The sequence below is a fragment of the Cherax quadricarinatus genome, chromosome 54 (assembly GCF_038502225.1).
Source record: "Cherax quadricarinatus isolate ZL_2023a chromosome 54, ASM3850222v1, whole genome shotgun sequence".
Taxonomy (NCBI): Eukaryota; Metazoa; Arthropoda; class Malacostraca; order Decapoda; family Parastacidae; genus Cherax; species Cherax quadricarinatus.
In genome coordinates, this window is record NC_091345.1 from 9,879,319 (window position 1) to 9,905,555 (window position 26,237).

The window sequence follows — 26,237 nt, forward strand, 5'->3', positions numbered from 1 at the left end:
AGAATCTGCCTGGATTTCCTACTGTATTTTTGCAACATTGCAAGATCCTAATGATGTGGTGATTGCAACATGAAAAGCCTAGATCTGCCAGTCTCAACTCTCCCCGTGGTTATTTTGCATAATAATATCAGTAATAATATAATATGACTACAATTTGCGTCAGGAGAAAAATTCCCATTTCTCCTGGCGAACAAAATACCAACTCCACTTAATTCTCCGTGTTTAGTTACTGCGGGAAACAGCTGGTTGCCGTTTGAATTTACCACAAAAAGAGGCGTGATGCAGTAGCCAGTAACAGAATTCAACAGTATGACTTAAAATAAAAATGGCATTATCTGGTACGCAGCTGGTGAATAATGTAACCCGGGAGTTGCTTGAGAGTCGAAGGTACAGCGTTTGTTTACTATCACATGAGGCTGTCTGTCTCTATGTCTGGAGCAGAGGCAGGAGGGGGATAAGATCAGGGAAATTCCTGTGATTCTGTGGCCAGCGCTGCGGATGCCATCCGTCGTCCAGCGTGAATAACGGGAGATGTGGTTTCCAACTATTTAAGTGATGGTCGAGTCTTCCCTCTCATCATCCCCCCCCATACCTCGATCACCCCCCTCCCCTCTGCGCTGAGATACGGTACTTTCTTCTTAATGTTGTATGGATATTGGCTGTTAGTTGGAGGTGTGTGTGTGTGGGTGTGTATTCACCTGTATATGGTTATAGGGGTCGATTCACAGCTCCTGGCCCCGCCTCTTCGCTGGTCGCTAGTAGGTCACTCCCGGCTCCAAGAGCCTTAATGTGTACGTGTGTGTGTGTGTGTGTCATTGTGTCATTCAGGCATTTCCCCATTGGTGTGTGTCATGCAGATCCCGACAGATTCCTGGAGTTGTGCATCAAGGCGAGTCCTGGAGGGACTCAGCCTTGTCACTCAGACAAGTCCCTGAACGAATGTGTCACTCTGGCAGATCTCTGGAGGTGTGTGTCAGGCAGGTTCCAGGAATTGTATGTTACTGGCAGATCTACTGAGGTGTGTCAGGCATGATGACCTGTCTGCAGGCTGCTTGTGGATAACGTAGACAGCGTCTGAACATCCTGAGACAGCGCCATCTTTTATGCAGCTCATCCTCGCAAATGCATTGGGTTTATAGCAAATTTCTTGATTTTTCAATTATTCCACAACGTAAAAACAGCAAATAACAGTAAACAGTAAATAAAAAGTTTAGCCGAGCGAACGGAAAACGGGGACCCCGATCACAACAGAAAATAAACTAAGCGATATTTTCAATGTTTAAGGAACCTTCATCAGTCACCCATGTGACCATCTTTGCAACGGTCAAATATCACATCATGATGTAAATTTTTTTTACTACATGGGCAGATACACCATCGGAAGGTGTCGGTGACAATACCTAAAGTTCCAGGTTGTGGAATTAGTAATTAAGTTAACAACAATGTTCCCGTTTCTCCTGACGAACGAAATGATACTAAACTGCTGACAGCCATCTGGTCCATCTAGCTGATTCCTCTTAGCGATGGGCATAAAGAAAATTTTCAACATGTTGGGTACATGGCTCCTCTTGACAGTTCACTCGCCAAATAAAGTAAAATTTGGACATTTTTACCGTTAGTGTCAGATGAAGTTTGACAAGTCTAAATTACTTGAATGCAATGTTGCCGATGATCGTCGGAAACGTTAGAAGAGCGAAACGTCGATGTATATGTGAGAACTTTCGCTCTACTCAGAGCGAAATGTTATCCCGACCAAAGTTGTTCTATGTGCTTGTGTCTTTGTTCATCTGCCAAAAAGAATAAAGAAACCAAAACAAATTTATACTAAATAAATTACGAATTACCTTCAGATAACGTTTACCTCTTGTAGAATCTGAGGTGAATGGTTACGTCTCTCAGCCCGAGAAAGGGAGGAGGAGGAAGCTTGGCGTTATTCTGACCTCATCACTGTGTATTGTGTGGTCGGAAAACCATTAGGAAAATCAGTAGCATTCCGCTCTGCGGCCTCCGTAAAAAGATAGAGCACCGTGCTTAAGACAGTTGTTTACTGAGTCAGTGAGCTTATCAGCATCCGCCTTGTGGTGTAAGCCTGTGGTGTAAGCCTGTGGTGTAAGCCTGAGGAGATCATGGATTCCCTCTACATGCCTCCTGTCACCATTCTCACTGTACATTGTAATATCAGCCTCTTTCATCATTACCGCTATCGCTAACCTCACCATTAGTCTTCCCTGCCACCTGTCATTATCAGATCCATATTTAAATGGCTTGATACTGTACTTAAAAGGCTTGGTATAGACATAGCGGTAAACACGTATCATAGGCACATGTCTGCGTGTTACCTGTAACACACACACACACACACACCAGTTATAAAACCTTCATATAGCAACAAAAAATTATATCACCTGCCTCATTCTGACGACAGTGTCACATGGAAACCAGAAAAAAAATGTGAATATTTTCCTCTGGACTGTTAGATGGCGTTTGATAAGCCTTAATTACTCTGATGGAATATTCGCTGTAGTGGGTCATTTATATGCGCTTGGCAGAGGGGGGAAAATTTGCCAGTGCAAAAACAATTTTATTTAAACTCTAGAGCATCCTAGATGATTGCTGCTTTTGTGTTCACTCGAGAATGTCAACATACTTAAGTTTACCTTATGGTTTATAATAGTATTTGTATACATGGTTTACAGTAGTAGCAGGTATGGGAAGACAGATAATGGTGGTTGATACACACAAGCAATAATTGGAAACTTTATTTATATTACGACAACTGTTCGTCTGGGTAGCAGGCTTTATTTTTAAGTCTGATATTTAGATTGTGCTGTGTATTAGATGCTTCGTCGTATTAAATATTACGCATGTGCCAAAATGCACTTCATAACTGTGGTCTTTCCCATGTAAGCAAATGCCTTTGAATCTCTTATTGGGGAATAATTCTTTCAATTTTGATATCTAATGTAATAATGACTTGTGCTGACACGAAATGATGGCATCAGCGCTGATACTAAAGCTGACATCAACGCTGATACCTACAGTATATCCCAGCCGCGGTATTCTAAATGAAACGTATTTAAATTTATACACGAATACAAACTTGCATAAATATTATTTTAATAAATTCAATACGTTTAAAAAAAACTACACCAGGCACATCTCGTTCTCTCAAAATTGCGACAGCCAACATGCGTCGTATGTAAATAAAATAATACCAGGTTAACTGTCGTAAAATCTAGCATCTGCTTTTTCATATCCCCCCCAAAAAAAAAAAAATCAAGAATAGTATTTCTAAAGATAATCCTTTTCTGAACATGACAAATATTTTGGTGCGGTAAAGAATATAGTTCAGTGTGTGCAAATTTAAACACGACAAATGCCATGAAAGAATTCATTGAATGGTCAGCGAGTGAAAACCACGAGGGATGAAAACCACGAGGGTTGACTGATGCCGTGATGCACCAGTGTTGTCACTTGCAACAGTAATGTGCACTACTTTCACTGGCTTATCAAACTGCGCTGCAACACAACGCTGGCTTTAAACAAACAAGTAACGCAGTTATATATATATATATATATATATATATATATATTATATATATATATATATATATATATATATATATATATATATATATATATATATATATATATATATATATATTGGAGTGTAAGCAGGGTAATATTTAGTGAAAGGATTCAGGGAAACCGGTTATTTTCATATAGTCGGACTTGAGTCCTGGAAATGGGAAGTACAATGCCTGCACTTTAAAGGAGGGGTTTGGGATATTGGCAGTTTGGAGGGATATGTTGTGTATCTTTATACGTATATGCTTCTAAACTGTTGTATTCTGAGCACCTCTGCAAAAACAGTGATAATGTGTGAGTGTGGTGAAAGTGTTGAATGATGATGAAAGTATTTTCTTTGGGAGACGGCCGACTTGTTGAAAAAAAAAATATATATGTATATATATATATATAAGATTAAAACTCGGTGAAAATTTTGTCGTGGATCGGCCTGCATAGGAAGGAAATGAGTATTTAAATACTGACGTCGCTGTCTGTATCATCCCTATATTACATTGCTAGTTAATCATCGTACGATGCTTGTGTTGCTATAAGTTAGGCCAGGTATCTCGTACATTACTGCATATTAGTGTGTGTCTGTAAATGTTTGATGTATTGTTGCATGTTGGTGGTCGTTCTCGTGTTCTGATTACTACATGTTAGTCTGGTCTCTCTAAGTTAGTCTGGGTGTAGCTGCTGGATGACTGTGTGTGTTGCTACGGAGGGAAGTCTATAAATTTACATAGTATCGAGTACTAAAGATAGCTCAGTGCTCTATACAAAGTCTCTTTGCTCAAGTACATATGAGAACTTTGCACCTCGTGTGTACACACACACACACACACACACACACACACACACACACGCAGGAGCTTCTACTCGACCCCCGCAAAACCTTCAATAATTGAGTACACACATACACACACACATTCATATCAGACACAAGCTAAAATTAAACTTCCCTACAATTAAAAAAACATATTCGGTAAAACTAATACATTCATATTGGATTAAAAAAATTCACATGACTTGCGGAAAAAAGTCATTTGGGCATTACTGTATTATTTAAGTTCCCTAAAATTTCCCCAGGGGGTTATGTTATCGACTTTTATTTACATGTGACGAAAAGTGGCAGGGGTAGCTAATTTTTTTAACGTATTTTATCCGAATTAAAAAATACACTCTGCAGAATGAACTTATATTGGTATCACGGAAGTCTCTATTTCGAAGCATCTTTGTAGAAATGGTGTCTGTTACGAAGACTGTAAGGTCGTACGAGAGCGTGGTGAATCCTCTGGGGGTAGACCCCTCATGGAAGGTTCCTTGATGTTGGTGAGGGGCTCTTGATTTAGGGAATTGGATCTGTGCTCCAGTTCCCCGAATTAAGCCTGAATGCCTTCCACATCCCTCCCCCCCCGGGCGCTGTATAATCCTATGGGTTTAGCGCTTCCCCCTTGATTATAATAATAATAATCTGGGGGTAGACCATCCCTCTGCCTGCCACCAGAGTGCTGGGGGTAGACCATCCCTCTGCCTGCCACCAGAGTGCTGGGGGTAGACCATCCCTCTGCCTGCCACCAGAGTGCTGGGGGTAGACCATCCCTCTGCCTCCCACCAGAGTGCGGAGGCTAGACCATCCCTCTGCCTGCCACCAGAGTGCTGGGGCTAGACCATCCCTCTGCCTGCCACCAGAGTGCTGGGGCTAGACCATCCCTCTGCCTGCCACCAGAGTGCTGGGGGTAGACCATCCCTCTGCCTGCCACCAGAGTGCTGGGGATAGACCATCCCTCTGCCTGCCACCAGAGTGCGGGGGCTAGACCATCCCTCTGCCTGCCACCAGAATGCTGGGGATAGGCCATCCCTCTGCCTGCCACCCGAGTGCTGGGGGTAGACCATCCCTCTGCCTGCCAGCAGAGTGCTGGGGATATACCATCCGTCTGCCTGCCACCAGAGTGCTGGGGGTAGACCATCCCACTGCCTGCCACCAGAGTGCTGGCGATAGACCATCCCTCTGCCTGCCACCAGAGTGCTGGGGGTAGACCATCCCACTGCCTGCCACCAGAGTGCTGGGGATAGACCATCCCTCTGCCTGCCACCAGAGTGCTGGGGATAGGCCATCCCTCTGCCTGCCACCAGAGTGCGGGGGCTAGACCATCCCTCTGCCTGCCACCAGAGTGCTGGGGGTAGACCATCCCACTGCCTGCCACCAGAGTGCTGGGGATAGACCATCCCTCTGCCTGCCACCAGAGTGCTGGGGGTAGACCATCCCACTGCCTGCCACCAGAGTGCTGGGGATAGACCATCCCTCTGCCTGCCGCCAGAGTGCTGGGGATAGACCATCCCTCTGCCTGCCACCAGAGTGCTGGGGATAGACCATCTCTCTGCCTGCCACCAGAGTGCTCGGGGTAGACCATCCCTCTGCCTGCCACCAGAGTGCTGGGGGTGGACCATCCCTCTGCCTGCCACCAGAGTGCTGGGGGTGAACCATCCCTCTGCCTGCCACCAGAGTGCTGGGGGTAGACCATCCCTCTGCCTGCCACCAGAGTGCTGGGGATAGACCATCCCTCTGCCTGCCACCAGAGTGCTGGGGTTAGACCATCCCACTGCCTACCACCAGAGTGCTGGGGGTAGACCATCCCACTGCCTGCCACCAGAGTGCTGGGGGTAGACCATCCCACTGCCTGCCACCAGAGTGCTGGGGATAGACCATCCCTCTGCCTGCCGCCAGAGTGCTGGGGATAGACTATCCCTCTGCCTGCCACCAGAGTGCTGGGGATACACCATCCCTCTGCCTGCCACCAGAGTGCTGGGGGTGAACCATCCCTCTGCCTGCCACCAGAGTGCTGGGGATAGACCATCCCTCTGCCTGCCACCAGAGTGCTGGGGGTGGACCATCCCTCTGCCTGCCACCAGAGTGCTGGGGATAGACCATCCCTCTGCCTGCCACCAGAGTGCTGGGGGTAGACCATCCCACTGCCTGCCACCAGAGTGCTGGGGATAGACCATCCCTCTGCCTGCCGCCAGAGTGCTGGGGATAGACTATCCCTCTGCCTGCCACCAGAGTGCTGGGGCTAGACCATCCCTCTGCCTGCCACCAGATTGCGGAGGCTAGACCATCCCTCTGCCTGCCACCAGAGTGCTGGGGCTAGACCATCCCTCTGCCTGCCACCAGAATGCGGGGGCTAGACCATCCCTCTGCCTGCCACCAGAGTGATGGGGGTAGACCATCCCTCTGCCTGCCACCAGAGTGCTGGGGTAGACCATCCCTCTGCCTGCCACCAGAGTGCGGGGGCTAGACCATCCCTCTGCCTGCCACCAGAATGCTGGGGATAGGCCATCCCTCTGCCTGCCATCAGAGTGCTGGGGGTAGACCATCCCACTGCCTGCCATCAGAGTGCTGGGGGTAGACCATCCCACTGCCTGCCATCAGAGTGCTGGGGATAGACCATCCTTCTGCCTGCTACCAGAGTGCTGGGGGTAGACCATCCCACTGCCTGCCACCAGAGTGCTGGGGATAGACCATCCCTCTGCCTGCCACCAGAGTGCTGGGGTAGACCATCCCACTGCCTGCCACCAGAGTGCTGGGGATAGACCATCCCTCTGCCTGCCACCAGACTGCTGGGGATAGGCCATCCCTTTGCCTGCCGCCAGAGTGCTGGGGATAGACCATCCCTCTGCCTGCCGCCAGAGTGCTGGGGATAGACCATCCCTCTGTCTGCCACCAGAGTGCTGGGGATAGACCATCTCTCTGCCTGCCACCAGAGTGCTAGGGGTAGACCATCCCTCTGCCTGCCACCAGAGTGCTGGGGGTGGACCATCCCTCTGCCTGCCACCAGAGTGCTGGGGGTGGACCATCCCTCTGCCTGCCACCAGAGTGCTGGGGGTAGACCATCCCTCTGCCTGCCACCAGAGTGCTGGGGGTGGACCATCCCTCTACGTGCCACCAGAGTGCTGGGGATAGACCATCCTTCTGCCTGCCACCAGAGTGCTGGGGGTAGACCATCCCACTGCCTGCCACCAGAGTGCTGGGGGTAGACCATCCCTCTGCCTGCCGCCAGAGTGCTGGGGATAGACTATCCCTCTGCCTGCCACCAGAGTGCTGGGGATAGACCATCCCTCTGCCTGCCACCAGAGTGCTGGGAGTAGACCATCCCACTGCCTACCACCAGAGTGCTGGGGGTAGACCATCCCACTGCCTGCCACCAGAGTGCTGGGGGTAGACCATCCCACTGCCTGCCACCAGAGTGCTGGGGATAGACCATCCCTCTGCCTGCCGCCAGAGTGCTGGGGATAGACTATCCCTCTTCCTGCCACCAGAGTGCTGGGGATAGACCATCCCTCTGCCTGCCACCAGAGTGCTGGGGGTGAACCATCCCTCTGCCTGCCACCAGAGTGCTGGGGGTGGACCATCCCTCTGCCTGCCACCAGAGTGCTGGTGGTGGACCATCCCTCTGCCTGCCACCAGAGTGCTGGGGGTAGACCATCCCTCTGCCTGCCACCAGAGTTCTGGGGATAGACCATCCCTCTGCCTGCCGCCAGAGTGCTGGGGATAGACTATCCCTCTGCCTGCCACCAGAGTGATGGGGATAGACAATCCCTCTGCCTGCCACCAGAGTTCTGGGGGTAGACCATCCCCCTGCCTGCCACCAGAGTGCTGGGGATAGACCATCCCTCTGCCTGCCGCCAGAGTGCTGGGGATAGACTATCCCTCTGCCTGCCACCAGAGTGCTGGGGGTGGACCATACCTCTGCCTGCCACCAGAGTGCTGGAGGTGGACCATCCCTCTGCCTGCCACCAGAGCAATGTGGCAGACCCACTCACCACCCGTGAAGAAAAATGAGATACAGGATTCAAAGATAAGAAAATGGTAAATGCTGCCACCAGCTGTTCTATGAAAGAAGTAGTATGCTGGTAGGGCCAGAACAGGAAACGCCCAATAATAGAGGAATGAAATAGTCTAGTGCCGAGGTAAGTGAAGGGAAAGCTGGCCCTCTGGCTAGTTATTGCCTTAGGTTTAAAGCCTGTCGACTACACGATGGTCATTTATGCATGAACCTATCCGCCACCAGTCAAGAATACTTGAATCCCTTAAAAAAAAAATAAAAAAAATCTCCGAGTATATGTATACTGAGAAACTGTATACTGAACCATTTGTCCACATTCCTGTCAGGCACTGCAACATATTGGGATCTTGATACAGAGAATTCTTCACTTGCCTAAACCTTTAGGCATGACCTACTTCCACATTTTGATTTGTCAAGTGTGATACCACCTACGACTGCTTCACCTCACTTGTCTACAGTATATAATCCACTTCTTCGCACATATAATGTGTTCTTTTCGAAGTGATGGATTGATCACATCTCCTCAAGGCTGAGGGACTGATTACCTCAAACTACTCCTGTTCTTCACCATTCTCTTTTCCTTGGACTGATGAAGCCACTGTGTGGCGAAACGTTTCCTTAGTAAAGATACCCAATTACTGCACATGTGTCTAATTTATCTACATGATAGTTGCTTCCTATTGTCAAGGTTAGACGATAATTGCTTTCTGTTGTGATGGGTAAATGTTAGTTGTTGCCAGTAGTCAAAGGAACAATGTTAGGTTCCTCGACAAACCTTCCGTGATAACATGAAATCCACTTCTGAGTGAATATGTATTTTAATGACAACGCCGATACCCACAACACTGATACCTTCAACATCAAAACCCACAACACCAAACCCCACAACAATCGATACCCACAACAATCGATACCCACAACACCGATACCCACAACACCGATACCCACAACACCGATGCCCACAACACCGATACCCACAACACCGATACCCACAACACCAAACCCCACAACACCGTTACCCACAACACCATTACCCGCAACACCAAAACCCACAACACCAAAACCCACAACACCAAAACCCACAACAAAATCCACAACACCAAAACCCACAACACCACAACCCACAACACCACAACACCGATACCCACAACACCTATGCCAGTCTGTTTCATCAATTAACGTCAACATGGTGGCCCATCTTCTTAATGGCAATATTTCACTGTTGCTCCGAGGGTTGGAAAACTGACTTTTCACCAGCTTTAAACAGTAATTATTTAACTGTGTGTTTTGTGCGTTTTATGTTCTCGCTTCAAGAATTTTGCATCGAGATTGTTTCCAATACCTGTGCCAACACGGAGGCTGCCTTCAATATCGACAGTATCCGATACCACCGGGCAGGAAGAACGCTTCTAAAAAAAAATTAGACAGTCTAACACCGAAGCCGAGGCCAGGGCAGGAAGACCACATCTAAAAAAACCATAACACAAACGAACAAAACCCCGAATACAGACGCGAAATTTACACAACACTCGCTTGACACTGATGAATTTACCTCATTTACCCTCTCATTCTCTAACTGATGCTTCACTAGAGGCCGGGAGTCCATCGGCTAGCAAGCAGAATCAAATGTTATTTCTAACTCGTTTGAGTTGTTTGTAGTTAGTGTTGTCTTGACAAAAATCCTGATGCAAAGTAAATAAATAATTGAATCAATTGCGAAGTCGAAGTGAACAGAATGTCTCTATATTTCACTCTGCCATTCTAGGTTGGAATCCTGCTATGAATTGAGAGATAATGTAAGTATCGTGTGACTAAGGTACTGCCTACTTCGATGCACAGTATTTCTTGCATCAAGAGCCCTTTGCAAGCCTCAAGTCACCATCCTTCTATAACTTGGACAACGGCAGCTTGAGAGTCCATCACGAGACGAAAGGAAGAGCGTATTAGATGTATGCCTGCAAAAGTGCTCCCTACCTGTAACATTGCTCCCGGCATGCAACAGTGCTCCCTTCCTGCAACAGTTCTCTCTGCTTGCAACAGTGCTGTCTTCCTGCAACAGTGCTCCCTGCATGCAACAGTGTCTTGCTGACATCCCCACACATGATCCCGGAGAAGAGTTGTCTCAGAGAAAGTTTGTGCTGGGAAGCGAAGAATCTGAATTTTGCTTGATCCTAGTTTTCTACTGATCTATTTTCGATTGAGAGTACGGAAAGTAATCCTGTATATCTGCTGATCCAGTGAGGATTCGGAGTGCGCACAGTAATTAATCCTGGTTCCTCTTGATTTGGTGTTTGGAACGTAATGTTGTGTTTCCATTGATCAGGTCAGGATTCAGAGTTCGAAAAGTAGTCGTGTTATTCATGGTCTAGTCAGAATTCAAAGTACTGAAGTGCGAGGGTAATCCTGCCGTGCACTAGATGCTAGATGCAATCTAGATCCACTCAGAGTACAGCTAGCAGCGATGAAGCACTATCACACGCACGAAACGCTCAGTTAGGAAAGACAATCAGGACTGAAGTTGTGTATTTGAACAACCGACACCACAAACTTCGTCAGTCTGGCCAGGCACGAGGAGCCTTAACAAAGTGTTGCTTGTGTCTACATGTGTTGTGCGCCACAGTACTAATTGTCAAGTTGTGTAGCAGCACCACACTCGTTGTCAAGTTGTGTAGCAGCACCACACTCGTTGTCAAGTTGTGTAGCAGCACCACACGTTGTCAAGTTGTGTAGCAGCACCACACGTTGTCAAGTTGTGTTGCAGCACCACACTCGTTGTCAAGTTGTGTAGCAGCACCACACTCGTTGTCAAGTTGTGTAGCAGCACCACACTCGTTGTCAAGTTGTGTAGCAGCACCACACTCGTTGTCAAGTTGTGTAGCAGCACCACACTCGTTGTCAAGTTGTGTAGCAGCATCACACTCGTTGTCAAGTTGTGTAGCAGCACCACACTCGTCAAGTTGTGTAGCAGCACCACACTCGTCAAGTTGTGACAGCACCACACTCGTTGTCAAGTTATGTAGCAGCACCACACTTGTCAAGTTATGTAGCAGCACCACACTTGTTGTCAAGTTATTATAGACAGCCTCTACTGTCTGCACAGACAGCCTATGCTGTCTGCCAGCTTAGTTCATATTTCGTGGCACTCAGATGCTGCCCTCTGTAGCCAGGCCTCTCGGTGGGCACGGCAGCCTGCCTGCCCTTGCCTCGCTCTCACTCACACAATGGCCTAGCAGGAAGACACAAGGCCTACTAGCTCTCTCTCGTGGGATGGCCCTCCCGGGCCATGGGCACAACACACAAGCCTGTGTACCCACCATGACTTAACAATAAAGTAAGAAGCCTCCGAAGACGTATCATTTACTCCCTGCTACCAGAACACCATATAATCCTTTTTTATAAATGGTGGAAAGCGGTGGTCGCAGCAGTGTGTTTGCCCAGAGAGATGAAGGAAGGAATGAAGTTGTTCACTTCATCCCCCTACACAACAAGCATCCATCTCTCAACGAGTTATCCTGATGTCGTGTCTGCACGTTTGAGCATCCAGACACAGGTACAAGCAGGATCTAGCCGAAATTTGCCGAATTTCTTCGAGAATTGTAAGTGGCATCCCAGCGACCCCATGTTACAGCGTCCCACACTGTTTCTCAAGTCACGTGTTCAGCATCACTTGTATGTTGCTGCTGTTGTTCAGCTCAGCACAGCTGTTTCAGCAAGCCAGAGGTGAATTTTGTGGTGATTTCTGCGTTCAGTGTGAGCTTCTCCACGTGTCTGTGGGTGGGGGAGGAGGAGGAGGAGGAGGAGGAAGTGGCCGTTCCTCACCTTGCCCATGCTCGCCCTACTCACGCTCACCCGTCTACCACACACTCACCACTACTCACTCCCTCTGCTGTGTTTTTCTGCTGTTTTCCGTGTGATTCATTGCCAGAGCTGTGTATCCGGGTGCCCAAGGCCACTCGAAGCTACGTGGATCAGCATGCTACGTAGATCACGACACCACGTGGATCCCGACGCCACGTGGGTGTGGACGATGTCACGTGGATCTACAAACCACGTGAGTTACCGAGCCAGATGTCCCAGGCCTCATGCTGTGGTCTGCTGCCTGCATCACATTGACGTCACCCACGATGCTGCCCGACTTCATGACGTCACGATGTCTGCCAGACGTCACCTCGAGATGTCTGCTGACGTCACCTCGCGACATCACATGATGTCACATCGAGTGTTTCTAGTAATTATTTCAGTATTGTCGAGAAGTTTGAGAGAAGATATATGTCGTGTGTTAAATTCCTCTCAGTCAGTGTTCTCACATGTTAGTGTACCGCAGGTGTGTGTAGTTTCCGTGTGTCCAGTGAGGTCTGAGCCAGACCTGAGTAGCACCACTGTGCTAAGTCACCCGTGTGACCAGTGCGTTTGACAGCTGATGTCAAGTCAGCCCCCGAGTGACCGAGCCCTCTTGTACAGAAAGCTTTTATGCTCGTCGCTCGTGATGTTCTGCAGAATCGTACCTGCTACGATTCCCATCGAGATTTGTTTCACTTCGCCTCCAGACCATCAGAGTGCAGTTATATGTAGAGAAATAAGTCTGGGGACGCTTAGACTAACCTCTACTATAACTCCAACTGCCGAGAGAATGACACTCGCCAAGCCGCAGTTAGCCACAGTCGGCAGGTGCTGTGTCAGCCTCGTGTCACAAGCTAACCTCTGCTATAACTCCAACTGCCGAGAGAATGACACTCGCCAAGCCGCAGTTAGCCACAGTCGGCAGGTGCTGTGTCAGCCTCGTGTCACAAGATGTCACTTTGACTGCTAGCTTGCTCACTGCAGTCTGGTGTACGAAGTTACGACTCCCAGATGTTTCGCCCAGTCGTCTCTGCCACGACTCGCTCCACAACTCGCTCCACGCTCGCCGGCAGTGACAGCCCAGCGACATTACCAGTCGAGAAGTGTCCTCCTGAGTCGCTTGCCAGAAGTCCTGCCCAGTTGCCGAGTTTTGTCGACGCCTCACTCGAGGGCACCAGCATGTCGTGCCCCAGGTTGAGTGAAAACCTGCAGCGACTCCTACGATGACTGCTTCACCGTTCCAGAGGAGACCGTACCCTGTTACGTCACAGCTCAGCCGCAGCGATGCCTCCTGTGTTGCAGTATCTGTCCAGACGCAGGAAGGCGTGCAGTGATGCTCTTTGACGCTCACTGCCTATGACCACTATGTTTAGCACACCCCACATGTTTTTTTCTTCCCTCCCTGTAGGAAGTTTTTTTTCCATGTCCATATGTATATATATATGTGTTTATTTTGTGTTCTGAGAGAGAGACCGAGTTTCTTTTGCCACCAGTATTATCGCGTCGGGACAACGCGAGGTAGGTGGCCGAGCGTATGTAGACAGCCTGTACTGTCTGCACAGACAGCCTATGCTGTCTGCCAGCTTAGTTCATATTTCATGGCACTCAGATGCTGCCCTCTGTAGCCAGGCCTCTCGGTGAGCAGAGCAGCCTGCCTGCCCTTGCCTCGCTCTCACTCACACAGCGGCCTAGCAGGAAGACACAAGGCCTACTCCTATCTCTCTCTCGTGGGATGGCCCTCCCGGGCCATGGCACAACACACAAGCCTGTGTACCCACCACGACTTAACAATAAAGTAAGAAGCCTCCGAAGACGTATCATTTACTCCCCGTTACCAGAACACCAAATAATCCTTTTTTATATTATGTAGCAGCACCACACTCGTTGTCAAGTTGTGACAGCACCACACTCGTTGTCAAGTTGTGACAGCACCACGCTCGTTGTCAAGTTGTGTAGCAGCACCACACTCGTTGTCAAGTTGTGACAGCACCACACTCGTTGTCAAGTTGTGACAGCAGCACACTCGATGTCAAGTTTATGTAGCAGCACCACACTTGTTGTCAAGTTATGTAGCAGCACCACACTCGTTGTCAAGTTATGTAGCAGCACCACACTCGTTGTCAAGTTGTGTAGCAGCACCACACTCGTTGTCAAGTTATGTAGCAGCACCACACTCGTCAAGTTATGTAGCAGCACCACACTCGTTGTCAAGTTATGTAGTACCTCACCAGTCGTTACCCGATTTTTGAACCTCAATGTTTGTTATCGTGTTCTGTAATTCTAGACTTTACTGTATTGGTTTACTTATGAATTTGGCACCTGATTTAAAGGATGAAAATTTTTCGACGGTTATGATGTTACAAAGAAAATAATGACACAGCAAACTATATTTGGACAACGTTTCGCTCTCCTGTGAGCGAGTCGTCGTCTTTAAAATAATTACTTTGTCTGCTAGGTAAGGTTTGCCAGGAAAAGTGTTTCCTGACGTGGGACTTAGTGAGATGATAACCCGCCGTTGGAACTTATGGTCATCTGACTGAGGCCTTCCGCTGGCTTACCAGTCCAGTTTTTAATCCAGTGTTTCAAAAAAACGAACACAGTGACTTCAGCAACATCTAACATGGATACGAATGACATAATTCCAACAATAAAAACACGCAGCATTGTAAGCTGTAACTGGAATAACGTTTCGCTACATGTAGAACGAAACATGGAGCGAAACATCGTCTCCATGAAAGCTTAATCTGCTGCACTTTTCTTTCTCTGACCTCAATTTCATTAATTTTTCATAAGCCAGGTTAAGGACAGAAGATTTAAAGTGAACATCCACCATGCTTGGCATAGGGGGTAGTGACCCGTCAGCTGTGACCTGTAGGCAGTGACCTGTCAGCTGTGACCTGTAGGCAATGACCTGTCAGCTGTGACCTATAGACAATGACATGTAGGCAGTGACCTGTAGGCAATAGCTTGTAGACAAATTAGACACATGTGCAACTCTTGGGTATCTTTATTGAGGAAACGTTTCGCCACACAGTGGTTTCATCAGTCCATACAAAGGAGAATCTTGAAGAACAGGAGGAGAATGAGGTAATCAGTCCCTCAACCTTGAGTCGATGTGGTCAGTCCATCAATCTTGAATAGAATACGGCATACGTGCGGAGAAGGAACTTATAAACCGTTGGCAGGAGAGGTGCAGCAGTCATAGGTGGTGTCACATTTGTTCAATGTGGAAGTAGGTCGTGCCCAAGAATTAGGCAAGCGAAGAATTCCCAAGTATTAAGATCCCAAGAAGTTGCAGTGTCTGACAGGTTTGTAGATGAATGGTTCAGAGAACCGACATGTTGATAAACACCTATGACTGCTGCACCTCTCCTGCCAACGGTTTATAAGCTCCTTCTCCGCACGTATGCCGTATTCTATTCAAGATTGATGGACTGACCACATCGACTCAAGGTTGAGGGACTGATTACCTCATTCTCCTCCTGTTCTTCAAGATTCTCCTTTGTATGGACTGATGAAGCCACTGTGTGGCGAAACGTTTCCTCAATAAAGATACCCAAGAGTTGCACATGTGTCTAATTTATCAACATGTCGGTTCTCTGAACCATTCATCTACAAGCTTGTAGACACCTGTAGGCAGCAGCTTGTAGGAAGTGACCTGTAGGTTGTAGGCAGTGACCTATAGACAGTAACTTGTAGGCAGTGACCTGTAGGTAGTGGCTTGTAGGCAGTGACTTGTAGGCAGTAACTTGTAGGAAGTGACCTGTAGGCAGTAGCTTCTAGGCAGTGACTTGTAGGCAGGGACTTGTCGGCAGTAACTTGTAGGAAGTGACCTGTAGGCAGTAGCTTCTAGGCAGTGACTTGTAGGCAGTGGCTTGTAGGCTGTGACCTGTAGGCAGTGACTTGTAGGCAATGGCTTGTAGGCTGTAACCTTTAGGCAGTGACTTGTAGGCAGTAGTTTGTATGCAGTGACCTGTAGGCAGTGACTTGTAGGCAGTGGCTTGTAGGCTATGACCTGTAGGCAATGGCTTGTAGGCAGTCGCCTGTCGGCTGTGATCAGTGAGACGAGAAATAAATTAAAATACCGTGGATGGAACAATTCACTAATTTTACCCAAAATTTAGAGAGAGAAATTGATAACGACGTTTCGGTCGGTCCTGAACTATAATCAGATTGTCGCTGGATATTGGTAGAGGATTCACCGAAATGTCGTCTACAAATTAGGTTTGAGTCGAGGAAGGAGAAGGACTATCCCGTAGTATATGGCATGGAAGAAGAGTTTACATCAAAGCTTAAAGCGAATCATTGAAATTGAAATTGACAACCCGTGGTACTAAGAGTCGTGAGGATCATTTTATTTTTTCAGGTAACTTAAAAATAGTTTACAATACTGACAAGTTGACGAGTAAAATACTTGTGCAGAAAGTCATCTACTGTCTATTGAAATTTATCTTTATTTGACTGATGAAGCCTGCATAGTAGGCGAAACGTTCCGTCAGTGAAGATTCCTAGTGTTGCACAAGCGTTTTGCTTATCAAGATGAGAGTATCAGTCTTAATTAAGTTGCAGCCTTGTATAAATCCAAAATTTTGGCATTTGTAAAGTTTTCGAAATTGGCACTAGTTTAGTTTCATCATTTTTTTTTACCCAGTGGTATTACATTAAGTTAAATAGTTTGTCTAGAATCTTAACAAAATTTGTGCAGTGTCTGGGTAATATCCATCATTACCTGGTAGTGGATACATCAGTGATGGCATCATCCTGGCATGATTGAGAGCCTAGTGTCATCATTCGATTAGATTTGACTGATCATGATGATGTCATCATCCTCTTCTCCTCCCCCCCCCCCTCCTACACTCTTTCATTATCACGTTTTTTAAGCTCCATCCAAACGCCCCTGGAGCATATTTTAAGACCCAGACTCTTAGCTAGGTAAATAACATTAGCATAATTCTCATACTAATGTTGCTCTTCAGTAGAGTTTTTCTCTCACCTTCTTCCCCTCTCTCCCCATCACTCTCTCTCTCCATCACTCTCTCTCTCTCCAACCTTCAGCGTCCTCTCCCACTTTCTCCCCTCGCCCCCTCTTTACCATCTCCTGAGCCTCCCCCACTTACTCTCATTTCCCCCACTCCTCCCTAGAACTCTCCAAACCATACTACATTAGTTCAACTTTTTCATTAACCATCTAAAAACTTAAATTTTTCCTCATCCTTTGGTGATTTTCTCTTCTGCTATCAACCACACCAGGATATCCGATGAAGCAAAAATTGCCTTCTTGCATGTGAATTACGGTTTTCAGATGGTATCTAGTTTTCCTGTTCTGAGCTTATCTAGTTCTCAGAGGTAATACGGTACCTGGAAGGTATCAGGTTCTCTTCTGGTTAATCCGTTTTCTCACTGTATCCAATTACCCAACTCTCAGAGGTCGTCCGATTCACAGATTTTATCCGGTTCTCGGGCGTTATCTAGTGACAAGGCTCTGTCATATATCTAGTGTAAAACCTACTCTGTTTCTCCTCATATCAATCGATAGCTGTCCTCAGCTGATACCAGAGATTATACCAGTCTTGTGCTCTTTGACTACTGTTATTAATGTTGATGTTGCTGGAGCTAGTGACAGGATTTGTTTCAACTCTCCTGAAACAGTAAGAGCCTCAATGTTTTAATTATTCTTTATATTAAAAATATCACGACAGTCTGATATATTCGGAAATATAAAGATATTTAACTGTATATTCATTTTCATAAAAAGAAAATTATTGTGAAACTCTACTGTTCTAGCACGCCAGACTTCACTACAAGAGCTGCAGGAGCGTTTCTTCCACCCGATAATTGGTAATTCAAAGACACTTGAAACTAGGGCAAAACGTTATTTTGCTACGTTTCACCCACATTGGAGGTTTTATCAAGAACTGATAAAGACCCACTATGGGTATCTTTTTTTTTTGAGGATGGGGGGTTCAACTTTACCACCGAATCTAATAGTATATTAAGAACTTGACATCAACCCTATCTCCGAACAGATGGTGATTTCAATTACCTGGGAGGATATAAGCATAACTACAACAGTAAGAGACTGTAGCCACCAAGGAAGCTTAGAATGCGGATAACATTTTAACGGGAGATGTAAAAGAGACAAGAGCGTGAGGTGTGATGGAGGCAAGAGGGTATAGTAGCCAGGCCGCGAGGTGCGGCTGTCAATCAACGCCGGAGGAAATAGCCAGCCTCAACTGATTCCAAGACCGGAACCCGATTTGCTGGTTTGAGGCAATAACAGCTGAATGGCATGTGAAGGAGACCTTGTGTGGTGGTTGATGGCATGGTAAGGTGACCTTGAGATTATATATATATATATATATATATATATATATATATATATATATATATATATATATATATATATATATATATATATATATATATATATATATAAAGATCTTCGGTCTTGACAAAGGGTATTTTCCATCCTGGTTAAATATTTGTGTGAGACTGGGCTGAGAGAGAGAGGATGGGGGAGGATGTGCAGGAGGGGGGAAGGCAGGGGATGTGGAAAGGGGAGCCTGGTGGAGAAGGGAAGGACAAGGTCTCTAGGGGCTCGGTGGCTGAGGTATTCTTATGGAGGTGCCTTAAAATGTGCCGGGGCAGGAAGGTCGCTGTCTTCTCTCTCAGGAAAGGTGAGTCTCTCCTCTTTGTCGTAATCAACTGGTGGAGGAAAGTATTTGTTTGTTGCTGTTTTTGGTGTTCTTGTTCTTGCTCTTGTTTTTGTTGTTGTTCCTGCTGCTGTTCTTATTGTTGCTGTTGTTTTTCTTATTCGAGTTGTTGGAGTTCCTTTTTTTAATTATTGCTTTGGTGGTTTTGTTGTTGATTTGTTACACTTTTTTAAATATTTATATATAATGCCATTGTTTCTCTTGTGTTTGTTGTTGCCGTCATTGTTAATAAATAAAGCTGTACGGAAGAGGCTTCGTGGGTGCTTAAAACATTTTCTTCTAGCATCGCAAAACTTATCACCAGCGGTCTGAACGCCTGGCAGGTGTCAGATCTCAGCTGTTTACAAGACATTCCTATGGAGGAAAGGAAGAATAAACAGCTTACAATGCGTATAATCTAAGCTGAGGTGACCAAGGCAGAAGTTGCATTGCAAATATTTACTGAAACAACGTTTCACTCCTGTGTAGAGCTTTAGCGGGTCATGATTAGCTGTAAGCTAATCGTGTCAGGTTCTGTACCGAGCAAGACGCTCTGAGTTGATTACTTGTTAAAATACTACTGTGGACAGCTAGCACTCGGTAGTCAGCGCTTAAAGGTGAATAATCAGAGCACTCTGATCGTCTGTGAACCTCCTGCGTAACTGTTCTCCATAAATACGACAAAATACAAGTCCATGGTAGTATATCGATCCATTGTAGACTTTACCGACAGTGTATCACTAAGATACAATGCGTGTTGTGTTACGGCATTTAACTGTACGAGTATTCACATTAAAATGCCATAACCCCCATTGCTCGTCTTGTTTACACCAACACCAGATCTAATCAAATTCAAAACAATGCAGACAAATAATGCAACAGGTAAGGAAAGGTGTGTGTGTGTGTGTCTGTGTGTATATATATATATATATATATATATATATGTATATATATATATATATATATAATGTCGTGCCGAATATGTAAAACTGGTCAATTAGCAAGAACTCATTTAAAATTAAGTCCTTTCTAAAATTTGCCTACGTTTGCTGAGAATCTTAGAAAACTTACCTCTTATTATAACAAGCTGATAGACGGTTATCACAGTAGGTTCAGAATGGCTTTAATGACTTGTCCTATTGGCAAATCTCTACTTATCTGCCTCACACGATCTTTTATAAACTGCCTCTTGCTGAGACCTGCTGTGGTTATCACAGTGGGATTTAATGACTTTAAATCTCTCTTATCTGTCATCCTCAGCTGCCACAGTGCTTGTGACCAGGAAGCCAGAAGTTGCTCCGCAGCGGCTACCACATTCACGTTTGCCTTAATAGAAATCGCAATCTGTATCAGCGCATGCTGTATAATTCATGCTGGTTTAATATAATATAGCATCCGACGCCATTGTTTGCTTCATGCTGCATATCCACCATAGTTCGGTCAATTAAATTCGAAAAATGACTCAGACTTGAGAATTGTTAAATATTTTAATTTTTGCTGTGTTAGATTGAATACACAGGGAATGCTATAGCATAAGTAAAGTGAACTTTCAACTCAGTAAGTGAGTTGGCTGCTTTCATAGAAATAAGGCAAACACACACAAAAATCAGGAGTTAAAACAGTGTTGTTTTTCGACTAAATGATAAAAATATGGAGTAAAAGAAATGTTGAAATGGATAGCAACATAAAGCAAAAAAGGTGGTTAAAGAAAGGGATGAAGAATGATTGTGAGAGTAACGTAAGATAGAGCAGTATTGATAGACAATATTTAAATATCTAACAGTTAATTATGGTTACTCTAACCATAAACAGTTTATTAAACGTAATGTATGAAATAATTGTGTATGTAGCTATAAAGTGAAAACGTTTCCTTTACCAAACTTTAACCAAAATTTGATCCACTGACATCAAAACGACACAAGCTTTATAGGAACAATTATCCTCATTTGAAGCATGGAGTGGCGATTTTATTGGACGAAATGATCGATAGTACGAGCATTCAGATTAGCCATTCATCTGATGCGAGCATAATTAATCTGACGATTAAACTGTTTGGGATGCATACCAGTAAGTCATTAGTCATTAATATGCATCTGTGTGCAGCCAGTAGGGATGAAGGAGAAATTTTGTTTTAATTTTGACATCGATGTTTTTGTGTACTTCGTTGCGTCCGTAGAGGAGGGGGACAGCGTCACTTTGAGTGTGTGACTGGAAAAGTATAATCAACAAGGTAAATGTTATTAGCTTCGATTAGCGGTTAGTAGTGTATAAAATGGCTGCTTTGATGGCAGGGTGTGGAATGGCAGTTTGTCTTCTTAATGCCATTGTTTCCACTTTGTATGTTTGAGCCGGTTTCTCTGTATGTTCTTTTTAGGTTACGCTAGGCTAGTTTCCGTTACTCTAGGTTAAATTAGGTTAATATCAACTAGGCAGATTTAACCAATTGTAAGAAACATTAAGACCAAGAAATTACTTTAAATGATGATGATGATGATGATGATGCAGCTGCAGCAGCAATGCCGCTACTTGACGGTACTCATATCCTACTGTTACCCTTTTTCCCACAGGAACTTTACCAGTGCACTTGATCCAATGTTCCTGTGGTATAAAGATAAGCAAGGGAGGTGCACAGATAAACCAGTGGTACACACACAATCCATAGTGGTAGACAGAAAATGTTGGCCTATAAATTACTTGCTGGAAAAGTTATACAAAAGGGTCACACTTAACTGAAAGTTACGGACGGTTTCTCGTAATGCTACACTCAGGAGTGTATGAAGCATTTCTTTTCATATTAAGACAGGACTAAGGAGAAAGCAACAAGATTTTGCAGGCCTATGAGCTGGCACTCGGAATTCTGTGTAGCGTAATCAATTTTACGATTATCTTAGTCCTCTTTATATTATTGACGATCCTTTGTAATGAAATTAATTCGAGGATAAATAAATACAAGAGACCAGTAGCAAGAACTCTGGGAGAGACATGTTGAAAGCAGTCAGCGATTAGGGAGTGATTAGACGCGATGTTAGTGCTAATATAAGTCAGCGATTAGATGCCATATTAATACAAATACTGGGTGTGAATAGACGTCATAATAATAATCATAATAATGAAAATAAATAAAAATAGGAATAATAAAAATAATAACACAATACAAAGATTAGAGCATGATTACATGCGATATCAGTGTAAGGTTGACCTTGTGCCCAGGTATTAGGAGGACACCCTCAGGAAGGCTAAATTAATTTGCTGGATGGAAGTGACACAGGCTCTTATTCCCTCCCGGGAAGGTGATATCATTCTTAACTCCCAGACTAGGGCGAAATTTCGAAATCTTATATTATCTTTCATCTGATAAAAATCTTACAGTATCTCACAGAAAATATCTTCTAAAATTTTCTTATAGAATATTGTGTGATAAAAATCTGCATGATCAGGTTAGTTTTGAGAGTGAAGTTACAGAACGATTACTTACTGTCATGGCTCGGTTTGTTGTCTAGAGTTGGCCTGGTTAGGAAAATCTGGAAGAAGACTTTATTCAAATTAACCCCTGAGGGTTGTTAATTCAGAATAATCTGAGAAAGCCAAGCATTATCTATTCTTGCTAAACTCGTTCCTCCAATGGCCTGTAACACGCCTCACCATTTACATTATTCAACAAGATCAATCACACCACATCTTCCCACAATACATGCACATGCTACCGTATCTTAATGCGTCCTCTCACATCACATCATACCACACTACCTACTGTATCACATCCTACAATACTGCATACGCCTGCAAATGCTGTACATACAAAGAAAATTCACTAGCGCCACACCACTGGCCGAACAATCCACAGGGACAAAGCATTTTCCACTGAGACTGAACAAGGGTTGTTTGATGTACAAGTGTTGGGCTGACAGGTGTGAGCATAGAGGAGCAACATGCATGAGAGACTGTTTCTCTCATGGTAGAAATTGATCAAAATTGATAAGACTCTAAGACCTTTATGAAACGGTGACCAGGTTAAAGCTTGATCAGAATATTGTGTCTTCGTACATATAGAGAAATGGTTCAGAGAACGGGAAAGTTGATAAATTAAACACATGTGCAACACACTTTGTATGGACTGATGAAGCCACTGTGACGAAACGTTTCCTCATTAAAGATACCCAAGTGTTGCACATGTGTGTAATTTATCATCTTTATACATACACACACACATTCATACATTTGCACAAAACGGTATATGAAGAAAAGCGTTTACAAAAATTCATTTGTAAATATTTAAACTTTTTTGCTCTCAAATTCATCCGGTGACCTATTCCTAAGTTTTTGTATTGATCCATGAAAAAAAATTGAATCCCTTTTCTTGTCAACTTGGTTTACAAAGCAAAAAAGAGCTGTTTTTTTTCCACCGCTGTCAACAAACAATTGTTGATATCAACTAGATACTAATTACAGATATCTCACTAGCGAAGTCAATCCAGTGCAAAGTTATTGTGCGTGTGTGTGTGTGTGTGTGTGTGTGTGTGTGCGCGCGCGTGTGGGTGTGTGTGTGTGTGTGTGTGTGTGTGTGTGTGTGTGTGTGTGTGTGTGCGTGTGTGTGTGTGCGTGCGTGTTCGTGTGCGTGTGTGTGTGTGTGTGTGTGTGTGTGTGTGTGTGTGTGTGTACTCGCCTAATTGTACTCACCTAGTTGAAGTTGCAGGGGTTGAGTCCAAGCTCCTGGCCCCGCCTCTTCACTGGTCGCTACTAGGTCACTCTCCCTGAACTGTGAGCTTTATCATACCTCTGCTTAAAGCTATGTATGGATCCTGCCTCCACTACATCGCTTCCCAAACTATTCCACTTCCTGACTACTCTGTGGCTGAAGAAATACTTCCTAACATCCATGTGATTCATCTGTGTCTTTAACTTCCAACTGTGTCCCCTTGTTGTTGTGTCCCATCTCTGGAACATCCTGCCTTTGTCCACCTTGTCAATTCCTCTCAGTATTTTGTATGTCGTTATCATGTCCCCCCTATCTCTCCTGTCCTCCAGTGTCGCCAGGTTGATTTCCCTTAACCTCTCCTCGTAGGACATACCTATTAGCTCTGGGACTAGTCTTGTTGCAAACCTTTGCACTTTCTCTAGTTTCTTTACGTGCTTGGCTAGGTGTGGGTTCCAAACTGGTGCCGCATACTCCAATATGGGCCCAACGTACACGGTGTACAGGGTCCTGAACGATTCCTTATTAAGATGTCGGAATGCTGTTCTGAGGTTTGCCAGGCGCCCATATGCTGCAGCAGTTATTTGGTTGATGTGCGCTTCAGGAGATGTGCCTGGTGTTATACTCACCCCAAAATCTTTTTCCTTGAGTGAGGTTTGTAGTCTCTGGCCCCCAAGACTGTACTCCGTCTGCGGTATTCTTTGCCCTTCCCCAATCCTTGTGACTTTGCACTTAGTGGGATTGAACTCCAGGAGCCAATTGCTGGACCAGGTCTGCAGCCTGTCCAGATCCCTTTGTAGTTCTGCCTGGTCTTCGATCGAATGAATTCTCATCAACTTCACGTCATCAGCAAACAGGGACACCTCGGAGTTTATCCCTTCCGTCATGTCGTTCACAAATACCAGAAACAGCACTGGTCCTAGGACTGCCCCCTGTGGGACCCCGCTGGTCACAGGTGCCCACTCTGACACCTCGCCACGTACCATTACTCGCTGCTGTCTTCCTGACAAGTATTCCCTGATCCATTGAAGTGCCTTCCCTGCTATCCCTGCTTGGTCCTCCAGTTTTTGCACTAATCTCTTGTGTGGTACTGTGTCAAACGCCTTCTTGCAGTCCAAGAAAATGCAATCCACCCACCCCTCTCTCTCTTGTCTTACTGCTGTCACCATGTCATAGAACTCCAGTAGGTTTGTGACACAGGATTTCCCGTCTCTGAAACCATGTTGGCTGCTGGTGATGAGACCATTCCTTTCTAGATGTTCCACCACTCTTCTCCTGACAATCTTTTCCATGACTTTGCATGCTATACATGTCAGTGACACTGGTCTGTAGTTTAGCGCTTCATGTCTGTCTCCTTTTTTAAAGATTGGGACTACATTTGCTGTTTTCCATGCCTCAGGCAATCTCCCTGTTTCGATAGATGTATTGAATATTGTTAGGGGTACACATAGCGCCTCTGCTCCCTCTCTCAGGACCCATGGAGAGATGTTATCTGGCCCCATTGACTTTGAGGTATCTAGCTCACTCAGAAGCCTCTTCACTTCTTCCTCGGTTGTGTGTACTGTGTCCAGCACATGGTGGTGTACCCCACCTCTCCGTCTTTCTGGAGCCCCTTCTGTCTCCTCTGTGAACACTTCTTTGATTATATGCACTCTTATGCGTGCACACGCCTATATCCCACACTCTTCCTTATGGCACAGTCAGAAATTACCACCAAAACACAGCTCAAACCGCGTGACTCCTCCACGAGTGTTTGTGTGTACTCACCTAATTGTGGTTGCAGGGGTCGAGTGAAATCAGATTTGTTTATTATTTTACCACACCTTCATATCTGCTACCAACATTCTAGAACGCTGCTCTCCAGAGCCACGCATTCTAACACGCTCAATTATACCTTTCAACTCTAATGCACCACATTCTACGATGCTACTCTCTTAACACGTATTTAGCCATATTACATTCTACCACACTACGGCTTCCAACACCTCATTCTGAAGCACAATATTCCATCACACTACATTGTATCACTCAACATTCTATCATGCAGACATTCTACCACACAACATATTACCAACCAACATTCTACCACGCAACATTCTACCATACAACATACTACCACCCAACATTCTACCATACATTCTACTACACATTCTACTGCACATTCTATCATGTAACATTATACAACATAACATTCTGCTACACAACATTCAACCACATAATATACTACCACTCAACATTCTATCACGCAGCATACATTTTACCGTGCAGCATTCAACCATTCAACCGTGCTACATTCTACAGCGCTACTACAGTTCTGTAGATTGTAGCACTGTCTGAATGTAGCACTGTCTGAATGTAGCACTGTCTGAATGTAGCACTGTCTGAATGTAGCACTGTCTGAATGTAGCACGGTAGAATGTAGCACTGTCTGAATGTAGCACTGTCTGAATGTAGCACGGTAGAATGTAGCACGGTAGAATGTAGCACTGTTTGAATGTAACACTGTCTGAAGTGTTCTCCATTAATTATAAAGCGTATATTAAAAACCACATTATTAAACCGAGGTTTTATTGGGCGAGTAAACTTAATTTGCATTAAGTT